General features: G+C 40.8%; 1 long non-coding RNA gene across 1 annotated transcript in view; it reads right to left on the bottom strand.

The window, feature by feature from the left end:
- Positions 1 to 492: 492 nt before the first annotated feature.
- Positions 493 to 20,534, bottom strand: part of LOC147014230 (uncharacterized) — a 79,966-nt gene continuing 59,924 nt past the window's right edge. The window contains exon 3 of the long non-coding RNA XR_015050431.1: positions 493 to 1,035. This is a non-coding gene — a long non-coding RNA (uncharacterized LOC147014230). The remainder of the gene's footprint in view (positions 1,036 to 20,534) is intronic.

Here is a 20,534-nt window from a genome sequence, read left to right as displayed (position 1 = left end):
TCTCTCTCTCTCTCTCTCTCTCTCTCTCTCTCTCTCTCTCTCTCTCTCTCTCTCTCTCTCTCTCTCTCTCTCTCCTGTTACGTCCTGAACCGATCAGTGTACTCACTCTTCTATGCATCAGTCTTGAACACATTTTTTCCCTTCCTGCTTCATCAACAAGACAGTTCAGAGAATAATGCAGTGACTGTGGTTCTATGTAGGCCCCCACTCATTGAATTTAAATGCTTGAGATCTCTTGCAGTTAGGATTGCAAAATGTTGCATGCTTTGAAGAGTACTTTGAACAAATGTGTCATTTGCTTAACCTAACCCATGTGAGACTGGATTCATGAATCAATATAATGATGAACTATATGGGAGAAAAATCATTTATTTGAGCAAATTAGGAATTTGCATACCCCAATCAATCAATACATAAATAAACCAAATGGAAGGGAGTGGGAAAGACAGGTAGAGGGAGAGAGAGATAGAGAGAGAGAGAGAGAGAGAGAGAGAGAGAGAGAGAGAGAGAGAGAGAGAGAGAGAGAGAGAGAGAGAGAGAGAGAGAGAGAGAGAGAGAGAGAGAGAGAGAATGTAGCGGATTCAACAGGAATAAAAAGACACCTTGATAGGACATGCCTCACCAAAATAAACCATCGATTCTAGAGAGATCGGAAGAATTCCATAAGCTGACTGCCCGATTAAATGGCCATCCGGATAATAAGCTGGAAGCTGTTCATCATTGACATTTCAACCCATTAATCCAAGACATTCTCTGAGACCCCGACATCGTTGTGTCCGAAGGTCATTCATTCAAGTGGGGGAGAGAGTGATGTAGAGGGAGAGAAGGGAGAGAGAGATGAGAATCTTAAGGAGGAAAGGGAAGGGGGTGAGGAGGATTAGAAGGATATTGACAATCAGTAAACAATGATTTTTAAATGATTTCTGTGAAATCAAGCTTTAATCAGCGGCTCAGTTTGTACCCTTGGCTGAAGTTTCTCCTTTGAGAGACGTCTGCAATTTGCAGCGCCTGACTCAAAATCTTTTGATGCAGTCGCTGCAAGGGTTTCAGGAAGGCAGAAAAAATAATTATAATTAATAGTATGTTCCCAGTTTGCCCCTGATATCACAAAAGATGAAACCTCAAAATATATCTGTGATGTCTTTGGTAGAGCAATACATGCTATATCGCCTTGAAACACGATGAGTCCCTTTGTTTGTTTGTTTTACAGCATCGATCGGATAATTGTCTTCTTCTGAAAATGATGGTTTACAGGTATATTTATGCTCGTTTCAAATCTGAGCTATTTCTGCATAACTTTCACTCCATAACTTATTACATCTTCACTTATCTTCCTTGCTGAGAATAATAATGTGAAAATGGGGGGTAAAAAATATCGTAATGTGGAAAATTGTGCACACAGTAAGCATATGACTAAATGAGTTATGAAAGAGAATGAATGTTGTGTGTGCAATAATATGAAATGTACCTTCTATAAGCATTCAGTGTGTTACAGTACCTTCAGTGTAATAACTATAGCCTTCATTAGTGTATTGTGCCTTAATTATTGCCACCTGCCAACGTATCCGTTGTGCTTCTGCTGGAATAATGCATTCGTTGTATAAATTTCTTAGACAACAAAACGATATTTACCTCTGCCACTGAAGGTGAAGGAGGTTATGTTTTCACCCCTCTCTGTCTGTCAGTTTGTTTTTTGCAAAATCGAAGATTTTTCAAGTGTATTTGTCAGTCGATTGTGCTATTCTGTCTGTCTGTTTGTCAATCGCCTGCAGGTCACAATTTAAAACTGATTTTCACGAAACTTCACTAAGTTGTAGAGATAATCTCAAATGAGAAGCCCATTGATTTTGAGGTCAAAGGTCATCTTGAGGTCAGATTTATAAAATCGTCATTTTTCATCCGATTGACTTTAAATTTGAACAAGATTTGCATTTTGTGTCAATGAATTTGGAAAGCAACTATTTTTGAGATCAAAAGGTCAAAGGTCAAACTTATAAAATCATCAATTTTTTATCTGAAAAATCGTCAATTTTCATCTGATTGACTTGAAATTTAAACAGCAATTGTATGTGCATCACTGAATTAGGAAACCAAGTTTTTGAGGTCAATAGGTCAAAGGTCAACTCAAGGTCAAACTTCTAAAATCATCAATTTCAATCTGAAAAATAATCAATTTTTATCCGATTGACCTGAACTTTGAGATTGTCAATTTTAATCTTCATGAAATGGACAATTTGATGTACCCATGGCAACCTTTGGAGGGGGGGCATGGATTTTGCAAGTATCATGCTTTGCATGATGTCTTTTTCTTGTCTGTTTGTATGTCTGCTTTTGTTTGTCTGTTTGGTTGTCTGTCTGTTTATGTGCAGGATATCTCAAAAAGTTGTTGATGGATTCTGATGAAATTTGGTGGACAATTTGGGTGCATGACAAGGATGAAATGATTATATTTTGGTGAAGATCCGGTTCTGAATCCGGCAACTATAATTTTTTAAGTGATTCTTCGCCATTGACAGATAATGCCAAAAACGATATAGAGCAGGATATTTCAAAAATTTTTGGACGGATTTGGACGAAACTTGGTGGATATGTTGGGTGTATGACGAGGAAGAATTAATTCAGTTTTGGTGAAGATCCGAATCTGGATCTGATATATTTTTAGGTGATTTTTCACCATTGAGAGATAGGGCCTTAAACGATGTAGAACATGATCGTTCAAATATGAATTGTTCCCGTTTGTTGTCATAGATCAGGCATTACATGGCAGAGGAATGCACTCCACCAAGTGCCATTTTTTTTTCTTCTAGTTTTACATCATAATTCGAAGCTTGTTTCATTGGTGAGGCTGAAGGAATTATTTTGTTGGGTATAGTGAGGAAGGGGGGGGGTTGCATAGCAGATGATAAGTTTTGATCGCAGGATTGCCATCATCGGAATGATGTTCGGTTGGAGGACTTGTCTGCCAGTACCAGTCGTTTGTGGGGTGAATGTTAGGTGTCTTTCACAAAGCCAGAACAAACTACAAATTTCTGTGCCTTCATTCCACCTTAATTCCTGGTTAACGAGCTGGTTCCTTCATGGAGAGTAGGTGAACTATCGCCGGCACAATGGCCAGGTTCCAAATTCCAACCTTAACCAGCAGAGGGCATTGCATCAGTGGCACAGCAGCACCCTCAGCCAATGATGCTACCACATAGTCTTGTGCTGCCTACGAATGAAGAACAACAAACTAGTTTACAGCGACTTTGGCCAAAAGTTACCCCTGGCTAGCCCCACAAGAAGGTGGGAAGAATTGGGTCTGTTAAATAAGTAGGAGTATTTTACTCAAGAGGCCACATCACTCACATTTATTCATTCATGATTTATCTGTTTCTTGAATCACCTGAACATTTCTTTAAACTTGAGTTAATGCTCGGTAAAACTGGCAAAGCCCTTTGAATCTCCATCTTTAAATTTCCCAGTGCAAAATTCTTCCATGTTAAGACTCACCCTGTCTCTGTGTTTATTATCATTTACTAATTTTTCAATTCATCATGTGTTGCAGGACGTAAGAATCAATTTCAGTGTTTGGACTCAAGATCTCCCAATGATTAAGGAATTAGCATCATATCAGAAAGAAAAGACACAGTCTCACATTTTAATTATAAAGACTTGATTTTTTTGGCTTGTACTTGAACTTGGGATACTGCCTTTCAAAAAGTTTGTTTCCAATTTACAACATAACTTTTTTTCACCTTTCATGAACCCAGTTTTACCTTTGAGAATCCATGACCCTAATAACGACCCAAAACTCCAAAGCCAGCAGCCCCCTGCCCTTTGCAACAAATGAAGTCACAAAAAATGATGACACCTTACTATAGACATGGGAGACCAAAGGCTAAAGATGAATCTTCTTTCTGATTAAAATATATAAAGTTGATAGAATTGTTGCGATATATCTGATATAAAGACATCGCTAAACTCCATACCGAATAAATCTCCAGTTGGCTCGTGTGAGATATTGTTTGAGTACAGATAAATTGATTACAAAAATTATACCTTGCATTACTCATTTTCAATGAACATGAAAAATTTACTGAGTGCAAAATGTTTTTACCTGCAACATGTCACAGGTCGACAAGCTCCACATGGTTGTTGTTGTTGTTTCTGTTGTTGTGGTTCTTGTTGGGGGTCGATTTTTGAAATGTGCACCCATTGTTCAGAAAGTTTCCAGACCCCACCCACATTTCTCACTGGACTCCACCCACCATGGAAGCCAGATAAAATAATATGGCTGCCGTCTTGGTTTTCTGGTGGGCCGAAGCCCTAAGGCATCAGGCTTGTCTCCCTCTGCTGATCATACACTGCCCGGGTTTGTTGCGTCTGATTTCCATTGGCTTTGTTTAGGTCGAGTGTTATTCACAGTGAGGAATCCCCAAAAATCTAAGCATATGTCAAATAAAAATAATTCGTAAGGTTTAATCAATCCCGCCACAATCCACGGTACGCACCTCCCGAAAGCCGTTCCTCTGGTAATTTTGTTAAACATCATCCGATTTCCATCGGCTTTGTTACTCACGATGCGGTCCGCATGCTTCTTTTGTTACCTCTTCCACAACTGAGTAAAATGTGCTTCACTCAAGATCAAAACAGTCCCACCACTTGGTGAAATTCGTCGACTCAATTCACGTGTTATTTTTGAAAGTTTTTTCCCCATCAACAGTTGTGTAAAATTTTTTGTTTCATGTAAAATAAATGCAGTACACTAAACTAAAAGCATGAACGAGAACTCAACACATCCGTCTGTAATTTGTGTATGCATCTGGCCGTTCAAAAATTACCTAATGCTTGGGGGGGGTGTACGTCCAAATGTTACGGAGCATTACAGGGAGTTGGGGTGTTTCGCGTGGTGTTTGGTAACGCTATCAACCAATGACTATATTTTTTACCCCTATAATAGTCACAATTTTTGCATTCACATCTTGCAAAATAAAAACGACATAAAAGAAATTGGGGAAAATGATAGTGTGTCCTTTTGTATTCCATTTATGCACTGCTTGAATCTTTAACATTACATTTTCAGAAATAGGAGAGGAAAGCGATTTTACACCGAACATTTCAACAGTATATCGATTGTTAGCATTTGGAAGTCGATTTAAGAGTGGTGAAGTGTGCTGAGGTAAGAGTGGAGCGGGGGGAGAAAAAGAGGGGGAAAGAGGGGGAGAGAGGTGGAGGAGAGAGAGGGGGGAGTGAAGAGGTGGAGGGAAAAGGAGATAGGAGGGGAGAGAGGAGGGGTAGGGAAAGGGAAGTCAGTGTGAGGTGAGAGGAAGGGAAGGCAGACGTGTGGTGGAGCATTAGTTATGATTCATAGCGTCTCATCAAAATGATTCTGCATAGAATATCAGTAAAGATGGAAACAAAATAATGTTTGAAATCCATTTTCTACCGGTCATACGACAAACACCGCCCGGACACGTCTGGAAACAAAACCCGTCGGACACATCCGGTGCCAAGCCGTCCGAATACAAACACTGCTCGGACACATCTGAAGACAAACTCCCACCCAGATACGTCTGGGAACAAACTTCTGTCCAGGCATAAATACCACCAGGACGTGTCCGGTGCAAAGCTATCCAGAGGAAAACACTGCCAGAATGCATCTGGAGACAAACACTGCCCAGACGCGTCCGGAAACAAACACTGCCCAGCTGTGTCGAGAGATAAAAAACCACCCAGACGCATCCGGAGAACAAACACTGCCTGGAATCGTATTGAGACAAACATGGCCTGGACGCATCCAGAGACAAACTCCTGTCCAGACACGTTTGGAGACAAAAAACACCCGGACACACCTGGAGCCAAGCTGTCCAGAGACAAACTCCTGTTTGGACACGTCCAGAGATAAACTCCCATTTGGACACGTGTGGAGATAAACTCCCGTCCGGACAAAAACACTGCCCGGACGCATCTGGAGCCAAGCTGTCCAGAGACAAAAACTGCTGGGACGCATCCAGACCCAAGCTGTCCAGAGACAAACTCACTTTCAGACACGTCCGGAGATAAACTCCCATCTTGACATAAATACTGCCTGGACACGTCTGGAACCAAGCTGTCCAGAGACAAACACCACTCGAACACATCCGGAGACAAACTCCCGTCCAGACATAAACACTGCCTGGACACAGACGGACACAAACTTCCATCTGGACACGTCCAGAGACAAACACCATCCAGACATAACCACTATCTGGATATTTCCAGAAACAAAGACAGGCAGAGAAAGAGAGAGAGGAGAGTGAAAGAGGTGTGAGAGAGGTGTGGGAGGAGGGTGCTGCAGTGTAATTGGAGGGGGTAAAGCAAGGCTGGGACAAAGAGAGAGAGGTGGGAGTCGGGGAGTTAGCAGAGTGAATATGTTATTCTTTATGAACAACACAGACACACACACACACACACACACACACACACACACACACACATACACACACACACACACACACACACACACACACACACACACACATACACACACACACACACACACACACACACACCAGCTTGGCCAATATCAGCAATTTGGGGGGAATCGGCAGGTTAGAGTCAGTGTGATTACCGACTACTTGAGTAGCTTCCACCAAAAAACACCGTTACATTTATATAGACGGTTCAGGGATATGTTCACAAACATGAATCTTTAGAAACAACTGTGTGTGACAGGTGGATAAAAGATTTGGCTCAGTAACTTAGAAAACACGTGAATATTGCAAACAGCTCGGAAATCGGGTGTTACGTTACATCTTGCTCAGAATGATGGAACATGAATAACTTACTCAGGATGATGGAGTACAAGCAATTTGCTCAGAATGATGGAGCACGAACAACTCGCTAATGATGACGGGGCATGAACAACTCACTCAGAATGATGGAGCACGAACCACTCATTCTGAATGACGAGGCATGGAAAAAGTGCCACAGTGAGTGAACGATTTACTCAGAATGACATCGCGCGGTACCGCTATCGACTATAGGGTGCTCGGCAAGTGGCTTAAGCCCTCAGCAAGCACTCCAATTAAACGGTTGATAAGGAAGGGCTGTCCAGGCTGTCGCTGAATGCCATATAGGATCCCTTTAATTTAAATCTGGTCTTCACCGTGCACATAGCAGTTAATGAAATGAAATGAATTCGTTCAAATAATCACTTTATCCACAAAAGAGTTTCTGCTTAATGTACAGTAGAATAACCATGGAGACATCGCAAAGTTCAATCACCAGTGAAATAAACATTGCATATAATCCACCATGTTGCCTGCTCATCTGTACACATGCCATGTGGTAGATTGTTCACGATCTGAGCAAACGTTATAACTTCATTTTAAAACGTCCGTTTTTCACCAGATTTGCTTTGATTCCCTGTAGAGCACCTTGCAAGACCTACGGAAATATAGATACAGATGCAGCAGACGCTATGGATAGGCACTCCCTCTGAGGGACGGGACATGAGGTCAAGCAGTGAATGCATTAAATCATATAGCTCAATGAAACTGGTAAATTTTGGCGCATTTCCAAATTTTTGTTCCCACAATATAATTCTCCAAACAGTAGAAAATGGTAACTTTAATGCTTTGAAAATTACACATTTTCTTGTGTATGTATGGAGGAGGGAACATAGCCTTGCTTGCTTAAAGTAAAAAGGTTTATCGGCTTCGTTATAAGACTTGTTACTTCTTTAAATTATCAGATTTCACACCAGATTTTGACACTTATTTAGTCCTTACGATATCTGATCATCAAAACCGAAATAAATTTTCAATGATACACTTCAATTAGTCCGTGAGAGTAGATCGTGGAAAATCGTATCAGATAATGCATGAAATCGCTCCAAGCTACAAATTTGAAAACTATAGCACTTAGAAAAGTGATATACACAGAGATTTGTAGCTGTGATGAACAGACATTCGATAATATGAGTGAGGAAAGTGGAAAACAAAACTTTATCGTGAAGAAATTGTTGCGGCCTGTTCCAAGTCAAGGCATGGTTGAGCAGGCCAAAAAACATAGTGGCTTCAGACTCCAGCAAATTTACCTCGGATATGCCATCAGACCCAATAGAGTGAGGTGGCCGTGGCGTGGATGTGCCTGATAAAGGATATAATTAAATAAGACTGTTAATTATCTTCCATGTTTGAATTAGCCCAAACACCTAATTTTCACTCTTGCGCTTCTTGGAGTTTTCTTAGTGTGCACGTAAAGTTTCAGGCTGCTATTGATATATTGATATACATTTCATGGTTTTGGAGTTATAGAGGACACACACACACACACACACACACACACACACACACACACACACACACACACACACACACACACACACACGTTCATATAAATTGAGCTTCAGTATCTGTCCAGACCTCAACATTATCACTTGAGCTTTTGTCATCGAATCCTCAACAAATCTTTATTTTGAGAATTTGGAGAACACAAGTGAATAAAATGTACAATTTTTTTTTAAACTATCGTTTTAGTCAAGTTTAGTTTGAGTGCAAAACGGATGCAGATGGGCTTTGCATTTTGAGATGATTTCTAGTGAACTATTGTTTTTCTTTCTCACCCATATTTTAAGTGATAAAAGTCACGATGCTCTCAAAACATGAATCTAATTGATTTGAAATAATTATCACGTGAATAAACATCAGAGTGAAGTACCACAAAAGGCTTGTGTTGTCACATGTTCTTATGAAGACTCGTATTTTCAAGACATCTAACTTATCAAATAAATCCATCTGTAACCATTTCTTTAAAGTCATTTTTAGCTCCTAACTTGGCATGCGACTGGCTTGGGACTTTTATATTTTGGAGTCCTGGCCATCCGTCCATCCATGAAGGGTCTCTACTCGACAATGACCTGACGCATTCATTTCACATTCAGCATATATATGCAATAATATTTGGGCATGGGGCACGTCAACTTATTTAGCAATCGGAGCCAATTTGGAATTTGAGGATTTAAAATAATTATCATGGGAGAGAAGACTGCATGATTCCATCCATTGGGACCATACTCTGTGCAGAACGTTGGTGCTGTGAAAGCAGTCTCCTTGGCTATTGTGTACATTCTTGGACTGGTCGCCACTCCGACACAGGATATCAGTAAGCTGGCACTCATTTTGCCGACCTCGGAAGGATGACAGGCAGAGTCAACCCCACCTGGTATTAATTCAACAGGACGAGAGATTTGAACTTCAAGGGGGGATCCAAGGATCCCAAGCCTACCACCCTAACCATTCAGCCAACACCAAGTATACTTGCATGATTGTTGTACTGTAAATGCTTTTGGGAAGCATGATTTATTTATATACACTTTATCTCGACTACCAACAAAACTCTGAATTGTTTTTTATTTCGACACATTTTACCATCTGTACTGCAAACTCCAAATATCGGATTATTTATTTATATTTATGCACTTCATCATTGCCACTACCAACGTACACCTTGAATTATTTATTTCTTTATATACACTTTTGCATTTCCACTGTGGTACCGGCCTACATACCAGCTTGAATTGTTCAGTTTATTTTTTTACACTTTACCATCTTCACTTCCAACAACTTTGAATTATATATTTATGTACACTTTACCATCACCACGACCTTTAAACCACCATTAATTAATTATTTGTATACACTCTTCGATCTCCACGACCCACACACCACTTTGAATTATTTAAATATTTATATACATTCTACCATGCTCGAAGCGACATACCCCATTTGAATTATTTATTTATACATTTTTTTTACCATTCCCCAACCTGCATGCCTCCTTGAATGTATATATTTGAGTCATTCCATCTGAAATCACCAAATTTAAGAAAATGTTCCCAATTGACCCCCTCAGATTTACTTTAAACTTTCATAAAATAGTTCCCAGGTATCAAAATGAAGCTGCGTAAAATTTTACGTCCATAGATGCGGTCAACTCTGATATATTGAGGGTTAAAATGTGGTTGTGGCCCTATTTTTATGGTCGTTGCGAGCATCACAAAATGAACGGCTACTTTTTTAATATTAACGCTAGAGCCTTGAAATTTTCAAAGATTATTCTTCTATAACTGCTCTATAAGAAACCAACAAAAAACTGAGTATACCTCTATTAAATTTTATGACCTGATCAGTTGAAATCCAGAAAAAAATGTTGGTTTTGTATGAAGACCCAACTTTGAGACCCCATATATTTTTATTGATTTTATTGATTTTATTGATCCCAGAACCTTTAAATTTTTTCATGTAATAACTGTATGGTAGTAGTATTCAAATACATGTTTACTTTTCTTAATCAGTCATATATAATACAGTCATGATCGCTCAAAAATAGAAAATTTTCATTTTTCCCTGAAATTCAGGTGAGGATTGCAAATATATGACAAGGTATACCACTTCAAATTGTTCACCATTGCAAAGAGCATATTCAAGTTTACAAAAGTGTCAAATATCAAAGTGGTATATTTTTTTAACATATATTTTCTATTTTTTTTAAAACTGTTGTTAACACAGTCGCGAATACATTAAGTGTGTGCATGGTGTGGGCACCATGGTAATCATGAATGATTAGTTCTATGATTAAAATTAATAATACAAAAATATATCACATACTGTAATAACAATCCTAAAACATTTCACGTAAATGAGTTGAATAGGTCCTTGATCTGCTTTTCCAAGTCAGGTGCGAGCTTGTACTGCCTCCCAGTTGACGTTAGGGGAGCATCAATAACTTTCATCACATGGACCAAAGGAACCCAACAAATGTCCTCCCTTGAATGTAACTATATACACTGCTGACATCAGCAGATCAGCCACTATTCCTGAGTTCTATTTTTAGCCCCAACCAGATGAGTTAAGCTCTTGCTATTAACAAATGAGAAACAAAGAATTACAAATTCAAATTTCAAAGTATTGTGTTCATGGTATCCTAATAGCAGATGATATGTATGTACATTGTATATACATGCACTACACATATGTACCACAAGTAAAAGGACTTCATTAAATAGCACACACAACACGCACAGCACTGGCAGAACATCATTTATTGGCTGCTCTTAGAGCACCCTTATTCTGGACATTTCCATCTGTATGTCTGTCCGCGAAACTTTGGTCAAGCCTAGGGGCTAAACCACTCAACCGATTCCAATGAAATTTGGTAGGTAGGACCAATATTTCTGGGAATTGTGTGCTTTCAAATATGGGACCCTGGGCCCAAGCAAAGGCATAGCAACGACCCTTTAAAGTGGTCAAAAAATCGAAAAAAAAAATCGAAAAATCGAAGCTTACAATTCTGTGCGCAATCTATCTAGCTCCCTTCATGCCAACTTGCAGCCCCAACATAAAATATTTTAGGAGGAGATAGGTTTTGGGCGAGTACATGTCGAACATTTCAGAAACGGTTAATTGCGAATATCTCTAAGAGAAAGAGTCTGATTTTGATGAAACTTGGGTGAAATGTGTACAATGTGGCTAGCATGTACACAAAAATGAATGGTTGCTATGCACACCTCCGTTGCTTAGCAACAGCTAAAATACTTTATCGTACATCGTACACTTATTGTGGACTGTACAAAAAAATCAATACCTCAGAAACTGGACCTCCGAGGGACCTGTTTTTTTTTGTGCCCAAGGAGAATGTCTTACAGCATCATATAAAAAATAAAATCTTTAGCGAATAGATAAATGGAATTACCAGGGCTGCCATTTGTTAGAGTCTCTTTGGAAACATGCCTGAAATTTCACAAGGCGGGTTTCTGGGCACAAACTAAGAGGGCTGTGATAATCATATTTATTGTGCTAAATTGATTTATAGCATGTACATGAATATCGGCTAGTCGCGTCGGCCAGCTTTCCATCTATAGTGAGTAGCCATGTCGCCGACCGGCTTGTTCAAATATTTCTAAAATATTGATAGAAACATTATACCACTTTGATATTTGACACTTTTGTAAACTTGAATATGCTCTTTCCAATGGTGAACAATTTGAAGTGGTATACCTTGTCATATATTTGCAATCCTCACCTGAATTTCGGGGGAAAATGAAAATTTTCTATTTTTGAGGGATCATGACTGTATTATATATGACTGATTAAGAAAAGTAAACATGTACAGTCATGCGCCACTTCACAACGGGGTTACGTTCTGAGAAATGCGTCATTAAGCGATGTCGTCATTGTGCGAACATCATAGAGTATACTTACACAAACCTAGATGGTATAGCCAACTACAAACCTCGGCTATGTGGTATAGCCAATTACTCCAAGGCTACAAACCTGTACAGCATGTTATTATACTGAATAGTGTAGGCAATTGTAACACAATGGAAAGTATTTGTGTATCTAAACATGGAAAAGGTATAGTAAAAATACGGTATAAAAGACTTTTTAAATGGTACATCTGTAGAGGGCACTTACCATGAATGGAGCTTGCAGGACTGGAAGTTGCTCTCGGTGAGTTCTGAGTGAATGTGAAGGCTGAAGACATTACTGTACACTACTATTGATTTTATAAACATTACACTTAGGCTCCACTAAATTTAGAGACGCGTCTCCACGGAAGACGTGTTATTTTTACCTTTGTGCTGTTCATGACCGCCATGTGTGTTGTTAGCGGCTGCTTACAATCTCCTCTCGCAGCGATTATAGAAAGGTGAATAAATAACGTTTGTATTTTATAAATAATCATTGCATCAATGTTATAATTTACAAATGAAGAAACGAGCACCTGTCAGTTGTGTGATATATTTTCGGAACAGTGCGAATGTTTTAACAACATAAAAAGCTTGACTAAAAATGAATTTGTGCTTTAATTTCTACTGTAATAACAACGATTTATTCGTGGAATTCTCTAATTCAAAGGTAATTTACTTGCTAGAGGTAAACGTGCAAAAAACTGGTCAAATAGGTTGAAAATAGGGGTGTTTGAGGATGTTAGATCAATATTGGGTCAGTTTGACCGGTGATTGTCTTGAATCCCGATTTATCGCGACCCTGCTTTTTTCGCGATGACATTTTATGGACCGCAACGATCGCATTATAATGGGGCCACACTGTAGTTTTTATTATCATTATCAACTATTATGTACTGTACATAATTGTATGTGCTATACTGTATTTATACGACTGGCAGCACTACGACGGCAACGACATCACTCGGCGATAAGAATTTTTCCGATCCATTAAAATCTTATTGGACCACCGTCGTATATGCAGTCCGTTGTTGACTGAAACGTCGTAATGCGACGCATGACTGTATTTGAATATTACTACCATACAATTATTACCTGAAAAAATTTCAAGCTTCTGGGATGGGTCAATAAAAATATATGGGGTCTCAAAGTTGGGTCTTCATACAAAACCAACATTTTTTTTCTGGATTTCAACTGATCAGGTCATAAAAATTAATGGAGGTATACTCCGTTTTATGTTTGTTTCTTAAAGAGCAGTTGTAGACGAATAATCTCTGAAATTTTCAAGGCTCTGGCATTAATATTTAAAAAGTTGTGGGAGTTTAAAAGTAGCCGTTCATTTTGTGATGCTCGCAACGACCATAAAAATAGGGCCACAACCACATTTTCAAACCTCAATATCTCGGAGTTGACCGTATCTATGGACCTAAAATTTTACGCAGCTTCATTTTGATATCTGGGAACTATTTTATAAAAGTTTAAAGTAAATCTGAGGGGGTCAACTGGGAGGCCTCCGGTGATATGAGGTGGAATGACTCATTTATAAACAGGTCACCATCTCCAGTACCAACATACTACAATGAATTTACGTGTGTGTGTGTGTGTGTGTGTGTGTGTGTGTGTGTGCGTGTGTGTGTGTGTATATATATATATATATATATATATATATATATATATATATATATATATATATATATATATACATTTTTTTGTGTATACATATATATATATATATATATATATATATATATGTGTATACATATATATATATATATATATATATATATATATATATATATATATATATGTATACACAAGCCGGTAGGCGGCGATGGGTCGCCGAGCATGGAAACTATAAGATATAGAGCAAAATGGATGTGATATAGCGGATAGGGGTTCACCTTAAGATTATGCATATCAAATCTCATCCAGTTCCATCTACTGATAACTACTCGGTATCCATTTGAATGAAAAGTACCGAAAATGCAGTTTGAAATCGGAAATCCCCAAAGTTCGAGGGGATACTGTGGGTGAACAAAGATCTAAATCGAAAATCCGGCTTGATCATTTGTGCACAATGTATTCCAGACGATTAGTGTGAATTTTCATGACCATCCGACCATAACCCTAGGAGGAGTAGCATTTGGCGCGAAGGCACCTCCAGTTCTCGCATTTTATCGATTTTTGCACTAATTGACCTTTGACCCCTGACCTAAGCGAAATTGGTCAATGTGTCCTGAGGCAAAGTTGTAGTACTCATTGAGTACCATGAACCTTCAAAGTTTAATTCGTATCGATGCACTCACCTGGTCATAAGGGGGCCTTCAATTTTCACCAATTTTCACGCATACCCTAATTGTCGGGGGCGCTGCGGGTAAAGTATTCCATATATCACAAAAACCGGAATATATTTGATAGAGCATCACCTGTAGATCATTCCTGCCAAATTTCATAACCCGACGTGTGATAATGCCTTTCGGAATTGATTTCGCGTGAACGGTACTGATTTTGAAGGTTTTTCGGTTGTTGCTAGGGAACCAAAGCGTCCCTAGCAACCATCACAATTTCCAAAGCACTAGGTCATAAGATGTACCTACCACCCGAGTTTGGTCAAAATCCGCCCACGTTTACTACCAATTATGCTGATAACAAACGAACAGACATCCGAACAAACATCCAAACAAACAGACAGAATTACTGACAATTCTGTCTTATTAGGAGGTTGGTGGCAGGATTTGCACTCCGGCCACCGTAAAACCCTTCATTCCGCAAAACGCAAAAACGCAAAAAAATCTGAAAACCCACTCCGTGGGAGTACCTCCTGTGCAGCTTCCCTTCGCAGGGCAGCTCACCGGATGACGGGATTGGGGCAAAGCCTTCAGGACCCCCAATCTTTGATAGGAGGGAAACCACAGGGTAACATCCCTGGGTCAGATTGCAGGAGAGTGTGTCGGAGTGGTGCTGAGGTGTCGTCCACCAGACAGCGGTCTCCTTGGGTTAACCTGAGGTGGTCCCTTCGGGTGGGTGCCTGGAATGTCCTATCCCTAAGAGAGGATGATCACCTGTCTCTGTTATCATCTGAGCTCAAGCGTTTGGACATCGGGATTGCAGCTCTCTCTGAGGTTCGGAGACCGGATTGCGGCGAGATAATGGTGGGTGGTGACACCTACTATTGGTCTGGTCGCTCTGATGGTTACCATACCCAAGGAGTTGCTGTAGCTGTGTCCAATAAGCTGACCCCAATGATAATTGAGGTAACACCGGTCAACGAGCGTATTATGAGATTAAGGATTCGTCACTCCTTAGGTGTCATTTCCCTGGTCTCTGTTTATGCTCCGACTGAGGTGAGTGATCTCACCGTGAAGGATGCATTCTACGCCACACTCGAGTCTGTGGTTGATCAGTGCCTCAGACTAGATACACTTCTAGTCTTGGGGGATTTCAATGCATCGACTGGAACTGATAGGGACGGTTATGAGGTGTGTGTTGTTCCCCATGGGTCAGGAACTATGAACCAGAATAGCACTAAGTTCCTTGACTTTGCAAGAAGTCATGGACTTAGGGTGGCTGGTTCATGGTTTCAGCGCCCACAAGCTCATCGCTGGACTTGGTTTTCCAACGCTGGCGGTGTGGCAAAGGAGATTGACCATGTCCTCATTGACGGTCGTTGGAGGATGATCCAGAACTGCAGGGTCTACCGGAGTGCTCAGTTCCTCAATACTGACCACAGGCTTGTTGTAGCAACTCTAAAGCTGCACCTTAAATCCTGGAGAATGGTACCATCCCAGCCGAGGCTGGATGTTGCCAAGCTCAGGGATGAGAGAGTAGCTGAGGAGTTTGCGAACAGGCTGAGTGGACACTTGGGGGGTCTGGGTGCTTTGGGGGGTCCTGAAGAGTTGTGGAGCGCCTTCAGGACCACCGTCCTTGATGTTGCCGGTGGATGCCTTGGAGCTCACCGCAGGGCAAAGAAGAATTTTGTCTCTCAAGGGACACTGGATACCATTGACCAGAGTCGCAGGGCCAGGCTGAATGGCAGAGCTGAGCTGTTCAGGGAGCTGAGGCGTAAAACTGTACGTGCACTGTGGGTGGACAAGGAGGCCTATGTGCGAGGAATCTGTGAGGGGGTAGAGCATCACCTGTGGACAGTTGATTCTCGTCCCGCTTACAGGGGAATTCGCGCATTACGTTCATCCAAGCCCATCCCTCGGAGCACTACAGTTCGAGCAGAGAGTGGTAGGCTCTTGACAGAGGAGTCTGAAGTGAAGGCCCGCTGGGCCGGTTACTTTGAGCGGTTGTACCAAGCTGATCCCCCAACTGTCGAGTTGGACGTAAAGGGTGTTGCAATCCCTGTTGCTGACCCTCGAATCAACTGTGGTCCACCTACACTTGTGGAAACACGGGCTGCGGTGAACCAGTTGAAACGGGGCAAAGCTCCAGGGATCTGTGGCATCCATGCCGAACTTCTCAAGGCTGGTGGAAATGCTGCACTCGTGTCGTTGCATGCAGTTTTGTGCTCTGCCTGGAACACAGGCATCATCCCAACTGACTGGAAGAGGGGCCTTGTTGTCCCTCTCTGGAAAGGGAAGGGTGATCGCCAAGACCTCAACAACTACCGAGGGGTGACGCTGCTCTCAGTGCCGGGCAAGGTCTTTGCTCGGATAATTCTCGATAGGGTTCGCCAGAATCTGCTTGAGCACCAGCGTCCAGAGCAGTCAGGCTTTACACCAAAGAGGTCAACGATTGACCGTATCCTTGCACTTCGTGTCCTCACCGAACGCAGCCGAGAGTTTCGGCAGGGGCTGCTTGCAGCCTATGTTGATCTCTGTAAAGCGTTCGATTCAGTGAATCGGGATGTCCTCTGGAGGATTCTTGGTCTTCGTGGGGTGCCACCAAAACTGATCGATCTGATGTCTGAACTCTACTCTGGTACTGAGAGTGCTGTGAAGTGTGGTGGTACCATCTCTGACTTATTTCCAGTTGTTACTGGAGTTCATCAGGGATGTGTACTTGCCCCCACACTTTTCAGCACTTGTATGGACTGGATTCTAGGGAGGATGTCGGAGAGATCAAGTTGCGGTGCGTCATTTGGGAATGTCAAGATCTCGGACCTTGACTTTGCAGATGATGCAGTCATCTTTGCGGAGACTTTAGACATCCTCTTGGGGGCCCTCGAGGTGCTGAATGAGGAGTCGGAGCCGTTGGGATTACGGGTTTCTTGGGTCAAAACTAAGATCCAGGCTTTCCGTGACATCTTGGATGCTGCTGTCCTGTCTGTGTCTGTTTGTGGTGAGGATGTTGAGGTCGTGGAGAGATTCACTTACCTTGGCAGTGATATTCATGTCTCTTCTGGCTGCGAGTCAGAGGTCAATAGATGTCTGGGTCGGGCCTGGGGAGTCATGGATTCACTGGATCATGGGGTGTGGCGCTGCCAGTACCTGTGCTGGATGACGAAAGTCCGAGTCTTCAGGTCCTTGCTACTTCCAGTCTTGCTCTATGGGTGCGAGACTTGGACTCTGACCAAGGATCTGAGATGGAGACTTAATTCCTTTGGTACCAGGTCTCTTCGGAGAATCCTTGGCTATCGCTGGTCGGATTTTGTGTCCAACGAGCGGTTGCTGAGAGACTCGGATGAGATTTGTTACCTGCATAGTCCGTGAGCGTCAGTTGCGGCTGTATGAACATGTGGCTCGTTTTCCTGACTCTGATCCTGCTCACCAGATTCTCTCAGCGAGGGAGTCTCATGAGTGGAGGAGGCCAGTGGGTCGACCACGTGCCTCATGGTTGCAACAGGTTGACCATCATCTCAAGGAGATGGGGATGGGCCTGGCATCTGCCTGGGGGATGGCCAGACAGAGGCCCCTGGAGTACCGGCGGAAAGTGGATGCAGCGACGTGCTGTTCTGGCACATGCTCCCATACCTGACCTGACCTAGGGTCACCAATTTCAGCGACCCAATATATATATATATATATATATATATATATATATATATATATATATATATATATATATATATGTACACTTTACGATCTCCACTACTCACATACTGCTTCAATTTGTTTATTGATATACATCTTGCCATTCTACAACCTACATAATGCGATATTTAATTATTTATTTAATTATATACACTCTAACATCTCCACGACCAACATACTCCCTTTAATTAATTATTTACACATTGATACTTGACCATCACAGACATTTGCCATCTGCACTATCGCCATTATTTATTTATTTAAATGTAAAATCTATTTGTCCCATTTTTAAGGTTCTCTTGGTGGCTGTGTTCTGATTGAGGACTTGTCTTGGTTTGTTGCATTTCCTCCCAATGCACTATTCACTTAAGATTAGCAGACATATTTTGTTCGCCTACAATAAAAAAACTTAAATATCTTGCAATGTGTGTTTATTACTCCCTGCTATAATCTTCTGAATCCCTCATCCCAATAATTACATATTTTACGTGAAAACGGATTTTTGTTGTTGGAACATATGCTCAACCAAGATATTTTGTAATCCAATTAACTGTCAAAATGGTGCACTATGGATTTAAATAATGTTATCTTATATAACTTAATGGAGTAGTTCTCCTGAGTATATATTTTTCTAAACAGGGAGAATTGCAACTCCCAATGCAAAAAGTCTCTTCTTCTGCCGAGACATCAATCTACAGTATAAAGGAACAACGCTTGAATGCAATAATGGTGAAGAACTCATGTAAAGTGAAGTATTTAAGCTTCAGCTACTAATTCTCGAAATAATGTAAGTTCCATTGTATCATCATGAATACCTGCACAAAATTGTCATATTTGAAAAGGCAACCCTGATTTCACCACAATTAGGAATCACCACCAAATCAGGCTCTTAGACAGCTATACTATTCACAAAGGGAAATGAGATATCATCTGCCATTTGTCGATGCACAACCTTGCAAAACCTTTACAAAATACTATTATTGGAATTTTATCTTGGAGCTGCGAATCGTATAACCAACAATGTCCTTCCATCAATTCCTGGGAGAGACCCCAGTGTGTCAGAGTTGGAAGTTTCCTTGTAATGGATCTTCGTTGCCTGGCAGCATGGGAATCCCTTATCCAGTGCAGCTTCTTAGCAACCATCAACACAAGGAATGAGATTATAAACGGAGCTAAAATAAGGTGCTCTGTGATTGGGCTATCGACTGTGTGCTTTAGAATTTTTTCTACAACGTCAGAAAAAAAAAGAAACAGAAACAAATGTTATCAGTGTATTGATCAATTACAAACTTCGAAGCTGTTTCACATACAGAACAAACGTGACCGGCTGTCAAATCGTTCTTCTGATGTTCGTCCTGAATGTGCAAGATGATAAAATTTGTTAACCGGTTGCAGCCACCACATACAAGAATAAACAAATGGAGATTGTTTCACTTAACCTGATCTTGCACCATGAACGAGGTAAGCAAACACATCGAAGCTGACAGGGAGCAGTGTGACCACTCCTCATTTTCATAAATGCCAAGGTGAGCCAATGAAAAAAGCCAAGAATTCACAAGGTTTCGGGAAAGCGATGATAATGGAAAACCTATACGCCAAGAAAACCTATAGAAGACCAAGACGCCAAGGTGAAGAACGAATAGCCAAGATCTTGTGAAAAAAGCCAAGGAGTGGTCACACTGACAGGGAGGTAGATTTGTTTGAGCTTGCAGGAAAAAGTAATGTCAATTACAGCTCTTTACATCTCAGAGGGAAGCTTGTGTAATGAAGGGAAAACCGAGAGAAACTAAATAATTTGTCATCGTTTAATTTATCCCATGGAGAATGAAAGCAGCAAACACGAGTGTAAAGTTTTACTTTGCGATTGCCAGAAGTGTCTACAAAGAGAAATTATTTTTTTTAAAGTAACAAATTCTTCTCCTATTCTTCAAAACTTCCAACTCCAAGATTCTTGAAAATCTTGTTTGATATGTATCCCGCCAAGGGATGTATTTTTCACTATTCTGAAATCTTTCAATTCAGACAATTTTTATTTATTTATTTTTATGCTGCCATAAATTCCAGTCTGTGCAAAAAAAATGAAATGGAATGAAAACTGCATTTTTTCTCTCACAATTTTTCTCACAAAAAACTGTGACCTCTCACAATTGCTCGTTTTTAGAAGGAAATTAAAACCTCAGTATCAAAACTGGAGCTTTCTTGATGGTTCAAGTCACTCTTGATGGTTCAAGAGCATGTTGAACACTTGTTTAGTATCGAGTTATATGCAAATGAACTGTATAATGTGCAGCAATTAAAACCTGTGGATGAAGCTTAACCTCCACCATCACACCATCCAACTCATC

The sequence above is a fragment of the Eptatretus burgeri genome, chromosome 13, assembly GCF_056783735.1.
Source record: "Eptatretus burgeri isolate ZD-2024b chromosome 13, Ebu_testis_v1, whole genome shotgun sequence".
Classification (NCBI taxonomy): domain Eukaryota; kingdom Metazoa; phylum Chordata; class Myxini; order Myxiniformes; family Myxinidae; genus Eptatretus; species Eptatretus burgeri.
The sequence above is the reverse complement of the archived record's forward strand: the minus strand, read 5'-3'. Positions and strand labels throughout refer to the sequence as shown.